The 23,834-nt window shown below is 47.3% G+C and overlaps 1 protein-coding gene and 1 non-coding gene across 3 annotated transcripts in view; one reads left to right on the plus strand and one right to left on the minus strand.

Moving 5' to 3' along the window:
• Zbtb40 (zinc finger and BTB domain containing 40) overlaps nucleotides 1–23,834 on the plus strand; it is a 73,805-nt gene that overhangs the window by 9,634 nt on the left and 40,337 nt on the right. The window lies entirely within an intron of this gene.
• LOC115031001 (small nucleolar RNA SNORA17) lies at nucleotides 13,257–13,385 on the minus strand. Its single transcript, XR_003836593.1, has one exon. It is a non-coding gene; the product is annotated as a small nucleolar RNA SNORA17 (small nucleolar RNA).

Genomic DNA, 23,834 nt, shown 5'->3' on the forward strand with positions numbered 1-23,834 from the left:
TAGCACCCTGTGTTGGGCAGTGACAGCTTACTCTGAGCATCTGTGGCACTATAGGAGCTGTTGATACATATGGGCTTGTTCATGTAGAGCAGGTTATTCTCACAGACCTCATGAGCCAAGCAAGCCCTGATGTCATCTCCATTTTACCCACAAGGAAACTGGGTTCCCAAGCATAATCAACTTGCCTCAAGTCTTAGCTCATTAGGGCCAAGCTGATGTTCACTCCTGGGCAGCTATAGAGGGCACACTCCAGACCTTTACTGTTGAGCACACAGCCTCTGGCATCACAGTGCTTAGTGGGATGCTGGGTCCCTGCCAGGCACTTTCGTTTGTACATCAGATGGGGATTTGGTATTTGGCCCTGTGTTAAATATGTAGTCCAGATGTATTCCCTGCCGAAGAAAGATGTATTCAGATAATCAAGTTAGGAGAACTTGCAAGTCATCCAGGTTTTCAGGTCAGAGCAAAAGGCCTATCAGTGACAAAGCCAAGGGTCTTTTGTACACCTAAGAGGCTGGATTTGAAAGCATTAAAGCAGTGATTGCTTGTTGAGACTCTTGACTGCAAGATGGGAAAGTTGGCATTAAGTATAATGCAGTCACAATCCCCAGTTGCTCATTAGGCGGCTGTGCTGCTCAGGGGATTTTGCAGTGGAGTCTGTGAAGAGTAATCTTGGATGAACTGGATCAGAGCAGTGTGCCCAGAAAGGCACCTAAGTCCCGCAGAGCCTCCTTCTGTTGTAATAGCCGTGCAGAATCGCTTGTTTCTATGAATTAGTCAGCCGCTAAGAGGGGTTGAGCAGTTTGCTACACTGTTTTGATGTTTTTGCTTCATTGTATCTTGTAGACGCCTCAAGGAGACTTTCATTAAAAACAGAGAATCTGGGGAAGCAATTAGTTGCCTACGGTGGTGGTTAGAGGCGGGGTAGGAGTCAGATGGCTGCTCCCAGCTTGGAGTTGTGGAAATCAGCCTTCCCAGTGATCTGGAGATTTCTGATAAAATTGTAAAATGGTTTTATAGGTTTATTTTAAATGATGTGTGGATGTGTGGGTTAGTGAATATTTGTGCAGGTGCCTAAGGAGGTCTGATCCAGCATCAGAGCCCCTGGAACTAGAGTTACAGGAAGTTGTGAGCCACGGTCTCCTGGAAGAACAGATATGTTCCTAAGCATGGAAGCATTGCTCCAGCCCCCGTTTCTCCAGGCTTTGTTTTCTTGCTGGATGTGACGGTGATGCTGGAGATTATCGGGGGCTTGATTGATAAGCACTTGCTGTGCTCCTGACAGGCAGTGCTTTGGCTGCGTTCACCCAGCCTTTCAGTAGCCCTCTTTGGGAGGTGCAGAACCTGAGCCCCACACAGCTTCCATAATGTGTAACACAATTACAATTGAGATTTGCACTGCCCCTGTGTGGTTTGGTTTACTACTGAACCACACCTGGGGAAAGAGAACTCTGTCTGATAAGATGCAGTTGGGCATTTGTGGGTGATGTCAGAAATTTATGACTTCTCTTTCCCTGAATAATGTGGGCCTAAACCCCACCCTTACACACAAGGAAATATCCTGGCAGTGCCTCGACTACTGAGGTTTGCACATAGCAGGAGTGTAAATGTTTAGTGGGTGAGCTGGGTCAGACCCTGCCTTTGAAGCAATCTACACAGGCTTACCTGAGTTTCTGAAGCTTTTAATTTTTTTTTTTTTAATAGAAAGTCATGTATCAGAGATTTTCCTCAAACGTGTGTCCAAGGACAACTTTAAACTTCTGATCCGCCTACTTCTACTTCTTGAGTTCTGAGTTTATGATTTTTGGTATTATGTATCACTATACCCCTTATATGATGCTGGGACTAGAACCCAGGGCTTCAGGCCTGCTAGGCAAGGGCACTACTGACTGAGCTCCATCGTAAGCCCCTGGATTTCTTTCTTTTTTTTTTTTTAAATGCCCTGACTGCATAGCACACATTTGAGCAGGCGGTAAGGCTCAGTGACAGTGCTTGCTTGCCCAGCATGTGAGGCCCAGGTTTGTTCTCCAGCACCAGTAAATGAATAAATAGATAAATAAAACCAGTGCATTTTGAATCGTATGAAGAAGACAATGAATCCCCTATTAAGACAGTACTTAAGAACAACCACCATTAGCATTAACACATATTTGATATTCTCTCTGCACATACATATGCACATGCATGTGCTTTTAATGTATACTTGCACTTAGATCCTGTCAAGCCCTAGCTGTTCTCCCTTCCAAACTGGGCATGATGGTGCATGCTTGCAATGCTGATACTTTCGAATCTGAGACAGGAGGATCAGGAGTTGGAGGTGGCCCAGTCTACACGAATCCCTGTGTTTGTATATGCACATGCTAGAGCAAGTACCGGGTTTGGTGACACATGGCTTTTAATCCCAGTACTTAGGAGGCAGGGGCATACAGGTCTATGTGAATTTGAGGCCAGCCTGGTCTACATAGCAAGGTCCATTGTTGGTAAGGCTACACAATGAGACACTGTCTTAAAACATTGAAAGACAAAGGAGGAGGAGGAGGAAAAAGAGAAGGAGGAGGGGAGACAGCATTTCCTCCATGCTATTAGAAATCCTAATTTTTTTTTTCAGAAAATGTATTTAGATGTAACTTATTAGATCTAATTTATTTAGATGTAATTCAGTTTAAATTGCATGGTTAATGTCTGTAACCATTACTTACTAATTTTAGGATCTTTTTTTAGATCATTTCAAGGCTGTCCTACTCAGTCACTCTCCCTTCCTGCCCTGTGGCCTGTGGTAACCACTAATCCTGTCTCAGTTTGCCTTCTGCTGCAATCCTCAGGCAGTAGGTAGTGTGTGTTAAGAACTTACTTCTTTCTATGGCTGAATATTGTTCCACCTTGGAGAGGTGTGTTGCACCCATTCCTCAGCTGATGTCTATTAGGTTGTTAGCACTGCCTGCTGTGGTTAATGTCCCTACCGTTGCAGAAGTTTCTGTGTTTTCAGCTCTCCTGAGTGTATCCTGGCAATGGAGCTGCTGGGTTGTTTGGTGTTGAACATTTTTTTCCTTGAGACAACGTCTCATGTGCTGGAGCCTTCTGAGTGGCAGATTGTAGGTGTGCACCACTACATCTGGTGAGTGTGTTTAGCTTCTTAAGGAACCTCCAAATTGTTTGCCAGGGCAGCTGCAGCATCCGCACACCCACCTGTACTTCTGTAGATTCACAGCCCTGTCCCATGCTCAGCAGCACGCCAGTTTTCTCTCCTTGTCTGCTTCCTTATAGCCTGTAGGGATGCGTGCCTGTGCTCTCTGGCTACGTTGCCTGGCCTGAGCAGTCTCAGGTCCTTTCATTGCTGTGAATGCCCATTCTGCTCTAATGCTCTTCTCAGATAGCTGATTTCTAAGTGATGTGATTCTGTTCTTTGAGTTATCTTTTTACTACTCACAATGGTGTCCTTGGATACAGAAGAGTTTTGTTTTTGAGATCTTGTGTAGCTTAGGCTGCTTGACTTCTGATCTTCCTGCCTCTACCTCCCAAGTGTGCAGATCACAGGTATGTGCCACCATTCCAGACTCTGAAAGCTTTAAGATTACATAAAATCCAGTTCTGTATTGTCTCTGGTTTCTTGTCCTTTTGGGTATCATAGAGAACTTTGTCCAGTGCTCAGTGCTGACCCCGGGACCTTACGTATGCTAGTCAAGTAAGCAGATTCCCGATGAGCCATACCTCCAGCCAGCAACCTGTTTGAATGGCTGCATAATATTCCCCAAATATGACTCTATACTATATTTATTTAAACATCTCTTTGTATTTTAAGTTTTCAGAGTTTTTTCAAACCTATTCAAATGGTATTGCTTTGAATACAGTGCAGATAAACATTTCACATCCTTTTTCTACACTGATAGAATTCTAGAATGGATCTAATGGACATACATTCTTCCTGTCAGGTATCCCTCATTTTCTGTACTTCATACCTGATATGTTTTGGTAAAACAGTCAGTCAGCAGCAGCACAGGTAAATACATTGTTCCCTGTCCCCAACCTTCCTGTCTTATCAGAGGGGGTCCGTCTAGGTCTAGATGAACAGGCAGGCCTCACATGACTTGCAGTTGTCCAGGGAGGTTTGACAATGAGACCTATGTTGTAAAACCACGACTCCCCAATTAAATACTACCACTGAGAAAACTTTCTGATTTAATTGCCTCCAAATTATATTCATGTTTTTAATTTTTGAAACTGTGCATGGGTGTTTTGCCTGCATGTGTATCTATGTACCACTTGGATGCATGGTGCCCACAGGGCCCAGGGAGGACACCAGATTTCCTAGAATTATAGATGCTTGTGAGCTGCCATGTAGGTGCTGGGAATCGAACTTGAGTCCTCTGGAGGAGTAGCCAGTGCTATTAACTACTGAGCCCCAGTGGTTGGTATTGACTCTTTAGCGCCAATGGTTGATATTTTAATCACAGTCAAAGAAGGAGTAACAAAAGTTCTGTGTACCATGTCCAGTATGGTGCCAGTCTGAGACACAGAATCCTCCCTGCTGAGGGCCTCTCTTGTTTGCCTAGAAGTTGAGTGTTTTAGTTTTGGCCCAAATACAAACATAAGATTCAAAAGCTGGGATCCTGGTTTCTGGCCTCAGCATTGCTTAGATATATGAACAGCTTCCGCAGGCTACTTAATTTCTGTCTATCTCTTCATCCATAAATGACTACGGTTGAGTTGTATCGTCTCTAACCATAAATAAATTGCAGTTCTCTGACTTCTGTCTCTTAGTCTTTGACAGCACTCTGCTGGGCAGTCCACACTGGCATCTGACTCACCATCCTTCTGCCCTGTGCTGAGGTCACAGGCGCCACCACACGGGCTTTCATCCCCTTCTTACAAAGGGTCATTCCATGGTGCTGTACATCGGGGAATGAATTTCTTTCCTAAGTTTTACTCTGGTGATGAGTGGTGGCAAGGCAGGCTGAGTATAAGTGGATGAGGCCCGCGGAGGAAGCTAGGGAGGAGTGAGGCCGAGTGGAACAGGGACCGAGGGCTGAGCCTGCGGCCAGCATGTGGTAGGTGGCAAGGAAGGGAACAGGATGAAGCTGAGTCTGAAGTAAGCTGGGAGATTCCTTGGGCTTAGGCAAGAAGAGGGAGAGGCTGATCTGCCACAGCTGGATGCTCAGAGTAAAAGTAAAGCTCTGTCCAGCATCAGTGCGGGACCGCCTCGAAAAACCTCAGCTCACGGGCGGTGCTCATCAGAGACCCGCATGCATCTGTCACAGGAGGAACCAGGCTGCAGCAGAGTACAGGACCTCAGTGGTGGAAGGAACCAGACACACTGCCATTTGGCATTGCACCTTAATCCTAAAACTTGCATGCTGATTTACCCTAACGACCAAGGTGATTTATGGGGCCTTATGTAAACATTGGCTCCATATAGCCAACTTCCTTCTGCTGTCTTCTGTGATTTGTAAAGGGCTTTCTGATGCTGTCTGCTCTGGCCCCTTGCTTCTTTTCACAGATTATTACAAAGAATAGACATAGCTCACATTATGGATCTGTTCTCTGATCTATATTGAGTTATTTATGTTTCTCAAGTCCAGCCAACTGTGAGACTCTGTGAGGATAGGTTGTGAATCTGCAAGGCTGATAGCCAAGTCAGACCTTTTGGTAAATTAAGTTCAGGCCATCTGAGGAAGTTTCTTGGCAGCCAGCTAGCTGGCCTGTGCCAGCAGCACTCTCTTAGATACATAGCTTCACTCAGTCTGTAGCAAAGTACAGTAAGAGCAAGGCTCCTCAAACGGGGGGGTGGGGGGTGGGAGGGGGGCATCCCCATCAGGCTGGCTAGCACTCCATCTCTCCTGGAAGAGGCTTGGGAGCCTTGAAGCTCTGGCAACCAGAGAAATTGAGGTCCTGAGAACAGGGAGCCAGGTGGTAGGAGAATGGCTCAGAGGAGAAAGGCACTTACTATGTAAGTCTGGTGACTTGAGCTTGATCCCATAATCCATATATTCTAGTTCCCTTTCTGTTGCTTTAATAAAACACACCAATCAAAAGCAACTATGGAGGAGAGGGTTCATTTTAGCTTACAGGTCATTGAGAGAAAACAGTGGAGGAACTCAAGAACTTGAGTTTCAAGTGCAGAAACTTGAAAGCAGAAACCGTGGAGCAACACTGCTTTAGGTTCATGCTTAGCTAGTGTCCTTGTATGCAGCCCAGAATCAACTGCCTGGGGAATGTTACTGTCCACAGTGGGCCAGGCCCTCCTACATCAATTAATAATCAAGACACTTCCCCACAGACATGCCCATAGGTCAGTCTGATCTGGGCGGTGCTCCAACTGAGACTCCTCTTCTTAGGTTACTGTATGTAGGCTGTGATAATTAACGGTTAACACAAAGGTGAAAGGAAAAAAGTGACTCTACAGCGCTGTCCTCTGACTTCCATATATGTGCTGTGACATCTCCTCTACCCTCAAAATATAAGTAATTTTTTTAAGGGCAAGGAGCCAAGCAGATCTGCAGTTGAGCTGTGCCTAACATTAATGACTGCGGTGCTGTCTTGGGCAAGTTCCCTTGCTGGGTACCAGTCTCCACCACTGTTAAATGGAGATAGTATGCTTTCTACCTGACAGGGGGTGTTAGGGGAATTAAATAGAGGATAGAAAATGCTTAGCCTGTGCTCCTGGCATTGGTATTTAAGAATCAAGGATATAGAAAAGGATTTAGTGGACTGGCCAAAACCGATGTTTTAATTGTCTCCTGTTCACCCCCTTGATAAGGAGGGGTTCCCGTCTGAGGAGTCTGGGGATGGCCCCACACAGGAACTCTGACAGAGGGTGGGAACAACTCGAAACTGTACAGGAGTCCGATGAGCACTGTGTGCCTGTGGGAGGCAGCCTCTGCAGTACTCAAAGGATGTGACTGGCTTCTTCTGCAACTTTGGGGGAGCCAAAACCCACTGCTGAGGGGCAAATAGGAGCTGCAGTTGGTCTCTGATAGGAAGTTTGTTCTGTTGAGTAACCTGGAGCTGTGAGTGTTTGGGGGGACTGATTTTAGGTGCTTTGGAACCCTCTCAATATCTCCAAATTCCAAGGCAGCATGCAATATTGAGTTTTCATTTCTGACACCACAGAGTAGTGATCTCAAATGCCATTGCAGGCAGCTTTCCGGGTCTGGCCAGGAGGCTGCTGAGAAGCTCAGCTGTGTGAAGGAGGACAGATGCATGGTGTTTAGAAAAGAAATGTCACAGTAGGTTATGTAGAGTGGCGTGGGCCAAGATCCGTTCACTGTACTTAGTTCTGCACATATTAATGGCTTGTATGCCATCTGTGGCCCTTCAGAGGCTTGCCTGGGTCCTGGTGACCACTTCTTCACCCTAGGTAAGGAGCAGCTTGTCCTGAAAGTGAGCCCTGTGGAGTGTAGTTAGATCGACAGCAGCCGGGGAATCTGGAGGTTCTTGGAAGACAGGTGGTGGGAATGCAGGCCAGTGGCACTTGGGTTGTTGCCAAGAGGCTGCGGAGCTGTTTGCCTAACACCTGGCTAGAGAGCTCTAGAATCCCCTATATTCTGTATGTTAACGCCCGGAGACAGAGAGTGCTGTGGCTGTTTTTGGTTTGACTAGACATGGGAGTGTTGTGGCTGTTCTTGGTTTGACTAGACATGTGAGTGTTGTGGCTGTTCTTGGTTTGACTAGAGCTAGGGCAAAAGGGAGTAATGTGCAGATGACTTGTAACTTTATAGACATGAAGTGTTGCTTTTAACATATTTCAAAATAATCAGATATGAACAAATGTGACTTGAAGTTAGGCCGCGGCAGAGAGCACCTGCCCACTCTGTAGCACCTGCATCACCTGGAGCTATTACAAGTGCAGAATCTTGGGCCTCATGCTAGAACGTCTGGGTCAGAATTTTCCTTTGACAAGATCCCCATGTGATTCTTGTGAACATAAAAGCCTGGGAAGTTGCTCTGGTGGGTGAGAGGACTTAGGTTTCAAGTCAGACAGATGGGATGAGACTCTCACTGCCTCTGTTGCCTTGCTTGTGTAAGGCCTTGGGCTGTTACTTAACATCTTCACCGTCAAGGCTTTATTGTAAGTGGAGCGCAATGCCTCACTGGGTTGTTAGCATTAAGCATTGCTTAGAAACATAGTATGGTTCATCATTATGGTGGCTTTTAGTGATTTTTTTTTTTTTTTTTTTTTGATAAGTGACATCCTAGTATAATTTGGTAGAAAGAAAGATCAGGCTGTCAGTGCTGACAGAAAGCATGGATTAGCAATTTAGAACACTTGGCCACCAAACATAGTGGCCCTGGAGAGGCCAGGCAGGGTTGTATAACAAGAACCTGTTTTAAGAAACCGAGTGCTGAGTGAGACTCTTAGCTCAGTGCACAGCACTTGCTAGTTAGCATCTAGGAAGCCCTCGGTTTGATCCTAGAGCCTTACAGAAGGAAGAAACGGAGAATGGAAGGGAAGAGAGAAAGAAGCAGGGTCTCCTGAGGTGGGAGATGTGGTTCCTTCCCTCTCCTTAGGAGAGGCTAGAATGCGTCTGTTAAGTAACCGACGGTCGATAGCTCAGTTGAGGGGAGAAGTTGCCTGTAGGAGGGGACTGGGGGTAGCTAAGTCTTAGTAGCCAGTTTAGCCCTGCATTGTAGAGCACATAGCCATGGCTTGCGTGTCCAAACCCAGACTTAAGTCAGGACTTAGCCCCTTATTAGTTATTTGGTTCTTTCACGAAGTATTTGATGTATCTGTGCTTTAGTTTGCATCTGTGCACAAGGGTAAATGGGATTGGGAGCTGTAAATCCCAGTACATAAGCAAGCTGTGTGTCTATGCAGCTCCTGGCTCAGGAGGTAGCCCCTCAAATCCCTGAAGGTATGTGCTGTACCTGAGTCGGTCCTTAGACCTTCCATGCCGGAGTTCTCCGGAGCTCTTCTGGCTGCTTGGAATTCCCAGTGATCGGAGTGTGCCTTAGGAAAGACCACTGGCCCACGGAGGTTTGCGTCAACCAAGAACACTAGTGTTTGGGGCAGAGTGATGACGACAGTGATGATAAGATTAGAGACAAGTACATGTAAGAGACACAGTGGTGAGCCTTGCAACAGCACAGGAAAGTCTACATTCCTTACTGCAGCTCTGCCTATCAGGCAGTGTTAGAGAAGATACCAACTGACAGCCGCTTTTGAACTTGAGAAATCCAGGCCTGCTGAAGGCTGCAGTCACCCTTTTCTAACCTCACCAACCGTCCTCGCGTTCTCAGAAATAATTGCCAGGGCTTCTCTTTTAACTTGACTGATTCCTCTGGTAGCTTACGTTTGAAATCATCTCTTCGTGTGGAGCAATCCCCCATTTCTTGTCTCGAGTGTGTGATCTTTGCTCTAATTATGTTGAGAGAGCCACTTATTTCACCTGGCTCTGGTTGTTTGTGAGCTACTAAACAGCCACAGGGTTAAGGCAGACTAGGATCAGAGAGCAGCTCAGCCTCTCAGGGCCTCAGTCTCTTCCCTTGAAAAGGAGGAGATTGGACTAAGGTCATCTGGTCGTGTGACAGGAGTACGTGACAGATAAAGTAAGGAAATCCTGTGCCGAGAAAGCAACCAAAAGGGCTCTCCAAGGTCCCTCGGCTCTGGCTTCCACAGAGCCCAGGCAATGAGACAGAGAGCAAGACTGCAGAGGAGACTGTTATCGCTAGAGACATTAAAGCAAGAGGCAGAATCAGTACGGGACCCAAACTGACAATCTTTGACCAAGAATTAATTAGAATAGGTTTTCTTTCCTGCAGTAGCCCAGCTGTTGGGAACTTGCGGCTGGTTCCTGATGGACAGTGTGGGTAGGATGTCTGGGCATCTGTCCTGCTGCTGGTCCCTCTCCTGGATCTGCCCATCCGACCTCTCCTAATGCTCCGACCTCAGAATGCAGGTACCCTTTCCTCTGCTCAGTGTGGGACCCACCACACTGCTGTCACTTGGTGGTGACACCTCTGTCTCCAATGCCTGGTGCAGTGCCACGGGGTCCCTTCAAGAAATAAGCTCAAGTGTCTCCTCTGCCTAGAGCGCTTGACCTTTGCCCTCACCTGAGAGTCCTAAGTGGCAAGTACTCCCCCAACCCTTGCCTTCCCCACTGCTCAGCAGGGCCGCACCATCCGCTGTCTCCCTCTTTCCTTCCTCTGGCCTCACACTGAGCCCATGTGAGAGTTGTGGTTGCAGTTGAGCCAGTGCTGGGTGAACTAGGTGCTCCCATGGACATGGGTCTTGATTTATATTCCACTGGGCTCCCACAGTACCTAGCAGTGTGCTGAGCCAATGATGGTGTGTGGGTTGCTTCCCTCGAGACTCATGGGAAAGCAAGGACAGGAGATCTAGTCTCCGCTCAATGCTAGTGCAGCAGATGCCTCACCAGTGCCTTGCTAGGGAACCTGCCCGAGGCTGTGGAGGGCAGAACTTTTTTATTTAACAGTGTATATGGCCCGTGTAACCTGCAGTGTTATTTCCATGGTCTTCAAAGAGATGTCACCTTGCCCCCAACTCTGCCTCAGCTCCTGCTTGCTTTCTCCAGCTTTCTCCTGTGTTCTCTGTAATTTAAGGATCCTCAAGACTTCCAAATCCTTTTTGGAAGGAGTCAGGGTAGGAATTTAAATAAATAAATATTCTTTGTGCCCCTTTTAGAAAGCTGGCCTAGTTTTCTACTTTGTGTTGAATTCCCATTTGTGTTTTGGGTCATTATACAGCACTTGGTTCAGCCAATTAAGTTTCTTCTGTCTGCTGTCTTTATTCTGAGTCAGTATAGCCTTTTCTTGAGGCTTTAATAGTGCTCCTTTGAGGAGCATCCTTCTTTCTGGAGTTCTTTCTTGTTGCTTAAACGTTTTCCCCACGGGACCTTTGACAATTTTCCCCAGCCTAGCAATTTCTGCAAGTGCTTCATAACATATTTTATATTGCTCCTGTGTCAATCTTCAACACTTAGAGATTTCAACACTTAGTGATCTTAAGTTTCTTTACCTCCCAAACCACACTGTACAGAGCCTTCTGTTTTCTCTCCATGGAACGTCCCTGCAAAGGGAGTTAGGCTGAGACAGGAAAGCGTGATGGAAGTTGAGGCTCAGTCTCTGGCCTTTCTGCTGCTCCCTCCGCACAGCCACAGCTGTGTGGCTCATCACACGCATTTACTTAGTAACAGAATCCTGTAGGTGCCTTGCAAAGGTTGACTAGGTTGTATAGTTTGTTTCTCAAGTGTAGCTTAGCCAGAGCTTTGGGCTTTCCTTAGCCCATTTCCCAAAGTGGTCTGCAAAGCTTGTATAGTTTGTTTCTTTAAAGACAGATACTTAAGTCAGAAGGGTGGGTTCAAAACTATTTAGAGCCTCTCTTGGTAGTAAATGTAGCTAGCTAATTCACTAATGCTCACTGCACATGGCACTATTTAAGGGTACACACACACATGTTGATAAGAAAATTGTTGTCTGTTTACTTAGTGTGGTCACTAATAAGTATGCATTTATTGCTTCCGTCTTTATTTGTTTCTGTTTAGTGCACTTCCCTTGTCTTCCTTTTCCCTCACTTGCTACTGGTTTAATCTTATTTTCCTTATTCATTTTTATTTCTCTGGTTTGTAAATATCTTTTTATATCTTTGGTTTATAAACTCCTCCTTTCTTTGTGTCTATTGTTAGGGGTCAGCCCAAGGGTCTCGTGCATGCTGAGTAAGGGACTACCCTACCACTGAGCTGCCTCAGTCCTGGCACCTTACCTCCTTATGTTCACATGTGTCATTATGTATACTTATCAGGGAAGTTATTTGGGGCATCTTCTGACTGATAGAAAATGAGTCTAATTGCAGCTGATCTCTAATTCCAAGAGTCAGCCCGTTAGTGTCTAAGACCACACACCTCAGTAGCAGCAGTTGGTCTTGTGGATGCTATCAAGTGACACAGTATGTTCCTTGGTATACCGTTTTGTCCACACTTCTTTGCTTGCAAATATTTATTGCAATGAGTCATTGGTCTGTTTTGAGGCCTCTGGTTTCTGCTACACTATCAATCCTGCAACTTCACTGGGACTCCCTCAGATACCCTGTTGTTGCCCTGTGTCATGGAGATCCCGTGGTTTTTGGACCAGCCCTTTCATGTACTCCAATAGTTCACTGATGGGGTAAATGTTGGGGTGGGCCAACTCAAAGCCCTGGATCTGGGCCTGAGAGGTTTCTGGGCTTATCATCCCACTAGCTGTTCCACCCTAACATCACTGGGGTGAAGCTCTCCTGCCCTGACCTGGCTGCCCACCCAGTGCCACAGCCAGCAAGGGCCAGAGCCAGCTCTTGAGTCCTCGTGCCCTCGGGGCTGGCTCACCTACCCCCACACCATCTACTGAGCTGCTCAGGTGAGGTGCAGAGCCTACTTTCCCAAACACTTCAGCAGACAAGGGACGGGATCAGCTTTCCTGTTCTCATGACCCTGGGGCCAGCTCTCTACCTGCCATAGGTGGCAGGGGACAAGGAAGGGGGGAGGACATCTTTTCCTCATTCTCACACCACACAGCAGACAAGAGTCAGGGTCTGGTCTTCCTCACTCATGCAGGGGCGGGGTGGGGACTCACAATCCCCACGTCCAGGGCCAGCTCTTCTGTACTATCCAGCTGAGGTGCAGGGCCCTCTGTCTGGAGTTCTGCAGCAGATGAGAGGCAGGGCCAGCTCTCCTGCTCTCATGATCCCAGGGCCAGCTCTTCTGCCTGCTGTAGGGGGCAAGGGACAAGTGTATGGGAGGGCATCTCTCCCTTACCCATGTCACCACAAGGCAAACAAGTGGCGGGACCAGCTCTCCCATGCTCATACCCTCAGGGTGGGCTTGCTCATACCCTTGCAACCAAGGTCAGTTCTACTATGCTGCCCAGGCAAGGTACATGGTCATCTCTCCCACTGTCATGACCCCAGGGCCAGTTCTTCCATGATGCCCGGGGAAGGGCTAGGGCCAGTTCTGCACAGCCCTCAGACATCAACATGTCCTGGGCAACAGATCAGACCAGGGACATCTGCCTGGCCTTTGGTGGGAACAGACCCAGATGTGGCCTCCAGTGGCAGCACAGGCCTCATGCGGGGGTCATCTGTCAAGGGCTAAGTCTGGCTTGGTTTGGGACCCACTGTCCCAGTCAGAGTTCTTCTGGTCTTCAGCTTGTTCCTGTTGGGCCCCGAGGCCCCAGGCGGGGTTTATCTCCTGCTGACTTCCTGCCCTGGGAGCTCGTCCAGGCCCCGTGCTGCTGGGCTGGAGGTCACGTCAGGCTCACTGTTTTCAGGCAGTGTTAGGCTACTCATCATTCCCATGTTTCCAGGGCAGAACACTGAGCATAGACATAGCCTCTCTCCTCTCTGCCACCTACTGACGCACGTGTGACACAGCAGCCACACCTGCCAGGGTTGAGACAGACAGGGTCTCACCTTGTGGCCCTGGCTGCTTTCCCATTCTCTTTCCGTGCCCAGCAACAGCTGCCTGATACCACTACCTGATTGCACCGTAGGATCAGCTTCACCTCCGTTTGTGCCCTGCATACAGGACTGTCTAGTCGGGTCTCTTATGTGTCAGCTTTCTCTGGCAGTTTCTTTAAAGTGCCTCCATGATATGTAGCTTCATCGGGACAAATGTGGAGTATCTCAAATTGTTACTTTGTATTCTCACCAACAGAAGACAGTGGGTTCTAAGCACTCCCAATGTATCTTATTCTCACTGAGCTGGGAGCTTGGTGGGTTCTCTGCTGCTGCGGTTTCTCTTTATCTCTGGTGTCTGGTTCCTTTTCCCTCTCACAGTGACCCTGTCATAGGTGGCCTACTGGTCACACACTTTGAGGCTCATCTCAAATGGCACTTCATCATCTTGTGCGTGCTTGGTGTATAGGCACATCCCTAGCCAACAGTGCTCCTCCCTGACACCATTGCTGTGAATGGGAAGTCAGGATTATGTCTGCCATTGTGTTAATTGATACTTTGAAATCTTCAGTCTAAAGCCATGTATCTATCTGTAATTTTATTTCTTTTTTTTTTTTTAAAGATTTTTATTTATTTATTATATGTAAGTACACTGTAGCTGTCCTCAGACACTCCAGAAGAGGGAGTCAGATCTCGTTACGGATGGTTGTGAGCCACCATGTGGTTGCTGGGATTTGAACTCCGGACCTTCGGAAGAGCAGTCGGGTGCTCTTACCCACTGAGCCATCTCACCAGCCCGTAATTTTATTTCTTTATTCTAGGGATTGCTTGTGTCTTGCATGTTCTTAGAAGCTGGTGGAAGCCGAGGAGCATAGTGGATGTCCTGTGTCACTCACTTAACTCTCTTGAGGCAGGTGGTCTCTCCCTGAGTCTGAAACTTGCCATGTGGGCTAGGGCAGCAGAATTTGCCCATCTCTGCCCACTCCCTTCCTCTCAGTGCTGGCATGCTAGGCACACACGACCATGCCCGGCCTTGCACGAGTTCTGGGGATTCAAACTCAGACCCCCATGCCTACATAGCATGCACTGTTCCTCCCTGAGCCATCTTCCCAGCCCCAACTTCATCTTAGAAAGTTCTCAGGAATCGTATGTTCTCCTGTGTGTTCGTGTCTCCCAGCCGATGTCTGTCAGACTTCGCACTCTGTCTTCTACAGTCTTAGCTTTCCTTTCCACTTTTCTGTCTTCTTAATTCTATTGTCTGCTGTGAGTAGCTGTCCCAGGCTTCTCTTCCAGTGAGGACCTTACTCCTCAGTTCTGTCGAATCTGTTCGCAGTGAATGGATTTCTGTGACTAGTTCCCTTGGTGTGTGTGTGCACGTGTAACCTGCATTCATGGAATTGCCTGCTAGGTCTCATCCTGTTGGTTTAGTTTTTATTTTCATTCACTCCTGGGTACTGAAGATCTGCCCATGTCTGTGTCTCAGTAACATGTTTCCTGTCTGGTGGCCTGTCTTCCATGGTGTACCCCTTCCATTTCTGCTTACCTATTCTCTCAGTCACAGACATTTCCAGTCCCCTCTCACCTCTCTACAGGGCTCAGTGAGCATCGTTTCCTAACGGACCTGTGTGTACACAGGAGAATGCTTCCCAGCCTGCAGGGCATGTGTGCACCGCCTGACTCCTGCCTGAGCTCTTTACCGGGTTGCCTTCCTAGAACAGTGGATGGCAGACCCACCAGTGGTACCCTAAACCCAGGTTCTGCTACCTAATTCTATTTGACTTTGAAGGAACCGAGCAGCTTCTCTGGGCCTTAGTCTTCTCATCTGCCACTGACGGGAAATATCTGCTCATTAGGTGTTTGGAGAGTAAAAGGAGTCGATAAGCAGAATGAGTCATTGTTTTGTAACAACTCCATCACTGCCTGGGAGTCACTTCACTTGCCCTTCCCTGCACATTCCATTTTTTTCCCCTAAGATTATAGGACTTTATAGTTTTTAGTTATAAATCCATTAATGCCTTTAAACTTCGCAGATATTGCCTCCCATTTATGAATCTGGCTAGCGAGTTCTGTTGATACCTATACACAGATACTATAAGCCCTCCTGTTTCTTCTGGGCACCATTTAAGAAGTCTTTTCTTACCTTCACTTCAAAGGTCCCCTCTGAAACTTTTTGCTGTTACTTGCTCACTCGGCCTTCCTCACGTGCCCTGTGGTGGCAAGCATCCTTTCTGGGTTTTTCTGTTTCTCTGTGGGAGTCTCTTTGCTTTAGGTTACGAAAGTTGTCCAGTTTCTTCTGATGCATTCCAGAGACAAGTTTTTGTGTTCATTTCTTGGATTGGGATTCCTGTAAGACACAGAGTGCTTGCTGTGCCTGTGTGTCAGGGGCCTGCACGTGGTTCCCTGCATCGGGTGTAGATGACTAGGGGCTGCTGTCAGCTTCCTGGTGCTCGGTGCTGCTTTAGCTTAGGGGGATGGGCCTGGGCCCTGGGCATCATGCAGGGTCTCAGTTCCTGCTCCCTGTCCTTGGTCTGCTGGAAACCACATCTCTTGCCTGCATTACTGCAGTGTCCTTCAAGTCCAGAGCCTGTTCGGGAGCTTGAAAGCCCACGGGGCCACTGGTCTCAGCTCCCATTGACTATTCCGGCTTTGATTTTGATGTCTCTTTCATTTTCAGGTGCCTGGGGATTTTTTTAAACTTGACTATGTATTTTAAAAGCATTTCTGTGGGTTTTATCCAGCATTTCTATATGTCTGTAGTGGTAGAAAAGATGACTTTATATCACCTCAGTGTGCTGTTTTGCCAAAGGTCGGTTCTGAAATTAGCAGTCCTGTTAGTTTTGGTATTCTTTTTAGTTTTAATATTATTAAGTAGCCCTTGCCTGTCCTTGAATGTTCCGGGCCATAACTACCTCCGATCTCCTTTTATTGATCAAGTCTACCACATTGCTAGTGTCCGTACTCACTGTGTGATGTGCTGGCTGTCCTTCCAAAGGACCTGGACTCAGGTCCCAGCACCCAGACGGTGCTCACAGCTGTTTGTAACTCCAGTTCCTGAGGCTCCAACACTCTCCTGACCTCTGTGGGCATTGTAGGCATGTGATGCATTTACATACATGCAGGCAAAACACCCATACACATAGCATACGTGTGAATAAAAGTCTCTGTTACTCTTTCCCGTTTTTAAAACTTCCTGTAACTTGATTGACTTGTTCTTGCTGAACCTGACTGCATATTCATCAACTTAGCATTATTTTTCTTTTTACTCATTAATAAGAATATTCAATAGTTTGACCACAAGGATCCCATGGGCAGCACTCACATTTTAAATTTGCCGCATTTTCCCTTTGGTTCTAAGTGGCATGAGATGGAGACAGATTCCTGTACTGTTCATCCTGCTCCTGCTTCGCTTGAGTCACCAGCCCTCTGTCCATGTGCTGAGAGACGGCTCACAGCAGGGCTTCTCCTCTGTGGCTTTTGTGCAGCCATGGCTGGACTGACAATTGTTCTGTGGACCTAGGGCAGCCCTCTACACCCTTGCTGCTTGGGTTGTAGGCGTGTATCCCTTCAGAAACCCACGTACCTTGTTGTGACATAAATGTTAAAACAGCCTGTACTAAGTGGTCGGGCTAAATGCTCCCAGCCACACTCTTTAAGAAACTGAAAAGGTTATATGATGAACACGTGCAGCCACCGTGGTGTGGGTTGGGGTGGAATGGCCTCAAGTGGAAAAGAATTAATTCTATAGTCTCTTGGAAGTGACTCTGTAAGATTTACTCTGTATGTGAGTGTTTTGCCTGCTTGTATGTCTGTGTGCTTTGTTTGTCCCTGGTGCCTGTGGAGGCCAGAAGAGGGCATCATCTTCCCTAGGACTGGGGTTACAGGTGGGTATAAGCCACCCTGGGGCACTGGTGGCACATTAGGAGAGAGAGCTCAAGGAAATGTGCAGGGTACCCTGTGACTGGGTGCTCGGCCTTCATCAGTTCATTAGTCAGGGTTCAGGTTTTCCAGGCCATGCTTGTTTGACGGAGGCTTTTGCCCAGGGCCTCTGTTCCTGGTGATCGTCTGCTTCTGCCTGGCACCCACCTTATGGAGCAAGTGTCTCTCTCCTCTAATCAAGGTTTCTCCATCGTTCAGCTTTTTGGTTATTGTCAGGACCATGGCGCCTTACACACCCTTCACATGCAAGCTGAAGCCTGGGCTCCAGGTAAGGTTTGTTTCTATTTCAGAACACATGAGACTAGTAGTAGATGCCAACAGAAGCAGCCACGATTATTTAACAAAAGCAGATACTGTTTCTCTTCTATTTAAAGAGAGATTCTCACCCTTCTCTTACCCCATGGAGATACCACAATTTTGTCATCAGTGTAGAGTCCACAAATCCAAACCTGAGCTGTGCCCTCATTACCTATCTTCTTCAGTGTCGTCTGAGCCATCTTGTCAGCGACCTGTAGGGCGTCTCTCTCCTCCTTCATGCTGTTCAGTTCCTAAATCACTTGGACTGTCCTTCTGTCTCTGTCTCTAGCAAAGACCCTCACTGGTTTGTTCTGAATCTCTTTTGATGGTAGAGTCTGCCTTTAGAATTATCCTCCTTAAATGCAGAAACACCACTGAAATAATATATTTAAAATACATCTTTGACCATGTGTCTTTCTACCACAAATCTCTCTTTGCCTTAAGAGAAAACCCAGGTTCTTCCATGTGGCCTACTCACTACTGTGCGCAGATCCCTGTCTGCCTCTCCAGACCCACCTCTTGACTCTCTCAACCCCTATTCATATTCTAGCATCACTGATCCACTCACAGCCTTCCTGTACTATTGCCCGCGCTTTTGTTCCCCCTGGTAAGAACACGCTCAGGGCAACCGGAATCTTCTGCGGCACAAGCTTTATTGCTTACCCCTTCAGGAGCCAGTGGAGAAGAGAGAGATAGAGAGAATCATAGAATGGCAGAAACCCGTCCCTTTTATGGAGGACTGTCCTCCGCCTCGGACGTGTCGCTCCCTGATTGGCTGCAGCCCATCGGCCGGAGTTGTCGTCACGGGGAAGGCAGAGCACATGGGGTGGGAAACTACCCCGGCGCATGCACAGATGGTTTGATTACACGGGTGCCAGTGCCATCAGCGCCATCTTGTAATGGCGAATGTGAGGGCAGCTCCTTACATCTCCCCCTTTTCTTTTATTTAAGAGCAATAGGCCACCCATTCTAATGAGAGTGGAGATAGAGGTCAAATCCCCAGTGTGCAAAATAGGGGCTTTACACAAAACCTCCTCCCAGGCTCATCACCCAAAGGGGTCTTGGTTCGCTCCCGTGTCGTTTTTCCTGGGGGAAGGACACTTGGACACTCAACCTTCTTGAAAGATGACATGTCTCCCTAGAATAGGCTCATATATGCCGCAGAGCCCTTCTACTGCAGTGCTTAGCCGTGCAACTCTCTCGGGCTGCTGAAGCACACTCACTCTATCCCATGCAATGAGACTAGCCTCGTGGGGTGCAAGAGCTGAGTGGCCAGCGACCTATTGCTTAAGCATGGATAACCATATATCAGGGGAAGCACCATGTTCTAGTGCTGCAAGCGCCTGGGAAATAACCACCTTGTCTCTCCTAGTTTGGGCCTTAAGCTTACAGACCAACCAGAGAAGCAACACTAATCCACAGCAAAGAACAGCTCTAAATAATCCCACCCCCACCCATTCTTTAAAGAAGGAAAATGTTGAGAAGATAGTCCTTGGTCAGGGACAGGTCCAAGTGCGTGGGGCAAGTCTCAATTTTCGAAGGGTCTGTTCAAATTCTGTATCTCCCAACGCTGCTCTCCCTTTGTTGTTGTCGCCCTGGGCATCACCAAGATGAGGGACATCAGGATTCCCTTGGTCAGTCTGGATTTTTCGGGTGAGTCTTTCTGGTATCCAAAATGGGTTGTCTTCATTCTGTGAAAAAACACAAACAGCTCCCCTGGATCTTATCAAAATAGGATCCGGTCCTTTCCATTTGTTACTTAAAACATCTTTCCATTTAACCATTTCTTTGGGCCTATCTGGCTCTGAACAATGACGTTCAGCCACTGTATGGCCATGAGCATCAAGATTTAAAAAATTGAGTGTAAAGAGTGCCATAGACACAGACACTCTTGGTACTCGGGGTAGAGCCTCCTCGACTCCCCCTTTCTGTTTTATTAGATAGGATTTGAGGGTGCGGTGCGCCCGCTCAATAATACCCTGTCCTTGGGGGTTGTATGGAAGTCCAGTCAGGTGGGTCACGTCCATCTGACGGCAGAACTGTTGGAATTTTTGAGATGTATAAGCTGGTCCATTATCAGTCTTAAGTAGTTTAGGTTTCCCCCAAGCACTCCATGCCTCAAGGCAATGTTGAATCACATGTGAGGCCTTTTCTCCGGTTAAAGGAGAGGCAAACATGATGCCAGAGCATGTGTCAATGGACACATGGAGATATTGAAGTTTTCCAAAGGAAGAAACATGTGTAACATCCATTTGCCAGACCTGTAGAGGTCGAATATCGCGTGGGTTAATTCCCACATGAGAAACTGGCAAAAACTCACAGCAGCTTTCACATTGAGTAACAATATCACGGGCTTCTTTTCTCGTCAAGGAGAAATGACGGCGTAATGTTTCAGCCGTCACATGAAAATTATTATGAAAATTTCTTGCAGCCTCTACTGGGGATGTTAGGGCAGCAGCCACCACTTTAGTGGCTTTATCTGCTAAATCATTTCCCAGAGCCATGGGGCCAGGTAGGCCTGAATGGGCTCTAACATGAGTAATATAAACAGGAAATCTTCTAGATAGCAAAACTAATTGTATCTGCTGAAAAATATTGGCAACTTTACTGGAAGGCTTAATCACTCCAGCCACTTCTAAAAGATTTACTGCATTGACTACATAACAGGAGTCTGACACAATATTAAGGGGTCCTAAAAAGGTTTTTAAAACTTCTAAAACCACTAAACACTCTACCACTTGAGGTGAATTTTCATTATATTGTTTGGATACTACTTTACCATTAGCCACATAGGCACCTATGCCAGTTTTTGATCCATCAGTATATACCACAATCCCATTTTTAAGTGGGTTTCTTACTGTTATTTGTGGAAACACAACAGATTGATTTTGGGCGAACTGTAAAATTGGATGTTTTGGATAATGGTTATCTATTTGTCCTGAAAAGGAGGTAACTAAAACTGCCCAATCATTAGATGTGGCTGCCAAGGTCTGAACCTGTCAAAAGTCCAATCTCTCTGCTCTGGAGTCAAAGCAGCAGCGTTTGCTCGGGCCTGCCTTTGTGCAGCCTCTTGCCATAGAGCTCTCCATTCCGTATATTTGCCCACACTGGGGAGAGCGGCTTTTGCAATCATTTGCCAGTCGGCAGAAGTTAATGCCTCGCCAGCAAGCCTGTCTAACTGCACCAAGGTAAAATTAGCATTGGCTCCATATTTACGGACCGACTCAGCAAGCTCTTTAATCTGTGTATAATCTACCGGAGCGTGAACACGCCCACCCTCGGTTCCTTCAAAGACCGGAAATGCCTGTTGTATCTTCCTTTGTGCCTCTCTTGAAATGAACGAGTCCAAGCACTGCCTCTCTGCGCAGGGCTGACGCACTACGCAGAGCGGGGGCTCCGCATAGGGCGGAGGTGCACTATGACTTTGAAGCCGACTGCCCGGAGGTCGAGCAGCAAGCTGGCCTTTGCCAGCCGCTTTTGGCTTCTTTCTTGACCTATAAGCTCACATTTCTCTCTCATAACGAGCTGCTCCCTCCTCCAAGTCTATTTCCTCAGAAGGGCTAATTTTTTCATCTGATTTACAGCTACTAAGAACTGCCTCTTTAAACTCATCTTTTTTCTCCTCTTTCCTTCTAATCTCTCCCCAGGTATTTTTCCCTGACATTAACTTTTCCTCGGGTTCAAGACCCGTGGAAAGGCCTGTATACTTATTTGGTGCACCATGTTTCCTCTTTTTTCCTGCTCTCTCTCCCCGCTTTACTTCTGATAGACTGTCTTGAATTTTGTCCAGAATTCTCCACCCCACCTTAACCACTTGTTGACATATAAAAAGGAACAAAAAGGCTTTTAACACTAGAGAAAGTTCAAGACCAGACATACCTTGTAAAGCTGTAACGCTTCTCGCTGCAGTTCTGGTTCCGCTCCGTCCCCCAGCTGAAGAGTTCTGAATCCACACCGGATCCTTCTCAACAGTCTGTTTTGCGGGAACACTTCGTTACCACAGTTCCCCAGCTGAAGAGTTCTGAATCCACACCGGATCCTTCTCAACAGTCTGTTTTGCGGGAACACTTCATTAACCGCTCCTTCCCCGTGATGTAGTAGCTCGCGGGTTTCGGCACCATTTATTGCCCGCACTTTTGTTCCCCCTGGTAAGAACACGCTCAGGGCAACCGGAATCTTCTGCGGCACAAGCTTTATTGCTTACCCCTTCAGAAGCCAGTGGAGAAGAGAGCCAGAGAGAGAGAGAGATAGAGAGAATCATAGAATGGCGGAAACCCGTCCCTTTTATGGAGGACTGTCCGGAAACCCGTCCCTTTTATGGAGGACTGTCCTCTGCCTCGGACGTGTTGCTCCCTGATTGGCTGCAGCCCATCGGCCGGAGTTGTCGTCACGGGGAAGGCAGAGCACATGGGGTGGGAAACTACCCCGGCGCATGCACAGATGGTTTGATTACACGGGTGCCAGTGCCATCAGCGCCATCTTGTAATGGCGAATGTGAGGGCGGCTCCTTACACTGTACCCCAGGCCCCTGCTCAGGAGGACTCCACTCTTCTTACCTCTGCGCCTTCTGCAGGCTGCACTGCACAGACTGTCTCTGCCCTTGCCAACCGCTTACCTCCTCATCTTTTAAGAGAGCTAAGGAGGTGGCTCAGTGTGTAACTGTGCTTGCTACACAACATGAGGACCTGAGTTTAGATATCTGTGTAGCACATCTCTACTCCCAGAATGGAGTAGGCTAGGCTAGTATTTGCATTCTCTCTCTCTCTCTCTCTCTCTCTCTCTCTCTCTCTCTCTCTCTCTCTCTCTCTCTCTCTCTCACACACACACACACACACACAGTCAGTCAATACTCTTCCTCCTAGTTTTACTCCTTTTCTGGCTCCTCTGTCCAAAGCTAGGTTGTTATGTGCCTATTGCAAATCCCCATCATTACATTTCCCTCTAATTGGTGTTTCTTTCTACCAAGTCTTCAGCAGGCTACGGTAAAGACCCTCTCCCAGTAAAGCTTGGGCATTACCTAGGACAGGTGAGGCACAGCCACCCCACCACATACCTGTAGGTGACGTGTGATAGCTGAAAACAGACAAGGTGAGGACAGTGACCCTGACCAAGTGTTTTTACCTGGCAATGTTCTAGGCGAGAACTATTTTGGATATATTGGGTTTTGGAAGCTCTGCCTATGGAAACTTGATGATAGACCCCTGAATATAAAGCACAGTGTTCATTCTTGTTTCTTGCACACTAGCCTGAAGGTCATTACACACAGAGACTGTTGTCAGTGCATTGGAGTGTTGACTGTTGAGCCTGTATCTGTGACACCATGTTGGTGCCATTTCATTTGCAGCTGGCAATGGGAGCACACACCTACAAACTGATACCTCTATTTCCTCAGTAGTTTGGGAGGCAGAGGCAGAGGCAGGGGGAGCAGCTTGGACTACAAAAAGAAAGGCACTGTGTCATAAAACAAACAGAAAGAAAGAATGGAGTAGTTTCTGATTCCGAAGCATCTCAGATTATGCGTGTTCCCCCTTGAGCACTGAGCTGGTGGAGGTGAGAGAGCCATCCTGGCATGCATGTGAGGAGCCCTGTGGCTGCCATGCGCTCTGTGTGATCCTAGATCAGCAAAGAAGGCAGATGAGGGTGGAGGAACAATGTGGAGGAGGTTAGGCAGCCAGTGGTAGTTGCATCATGGTGCAGTTCATTATAATAACCTTGACTTTGATCTAACACTGAAGCCTTTAAGGCATTAGTGCAAAGAAATGCCAGGCTCTGGCTGTGTGCTAAGTAGATCACTCTGGCTGTTGAATAGAAGGCAGCAGGCAGAGAGGCATGGAGATCAGCTATGAGATTATTGCAGAAATCCTGATAGTTGGGGATGGTGGTTTAGATTGGCCGTAAGGAATGAGAGGAGCTAGGATTTACATATATTGCAAGTAGAGCCAGTGGGGTTTTGAAAGATTGGATCTAGTGTATGAGGAAGCACTGGCATCAGAGGTTCCTGTGGGTTTTTATTTCTATTTTTATTTTATTGTATGTGTATGAGTGTTTGGTCTGCATGTATGCCTGTGTACTACATGCATGCTTGGTTGCTTTGGAAGTCAAAAGAGGGGTCCAGATCCCCTGGAACTGGAGTTACAGACAGTTGTGAGCTGCCACATCGATGCTGGGAATCAAACTTGGGTCTGCTAGAAGAGCAGCCAGTGCTTTTAACTGCTTCCAT

The sequence above is a fragment of the Mus caroli genome, unplaced genomic scaffold (assembly GCF_978045245.1).
Source record: "Mus caroli unplaced genomic scaffold, Mus_caroli_1 scaffold_6, whole genome shotgun sequence".
NCBI classification, from domain to species: Eukaryota; Metazoa; Chordata; class Mammalia; order Rodentia; family Muridae; genus Mus; species Mus caroli.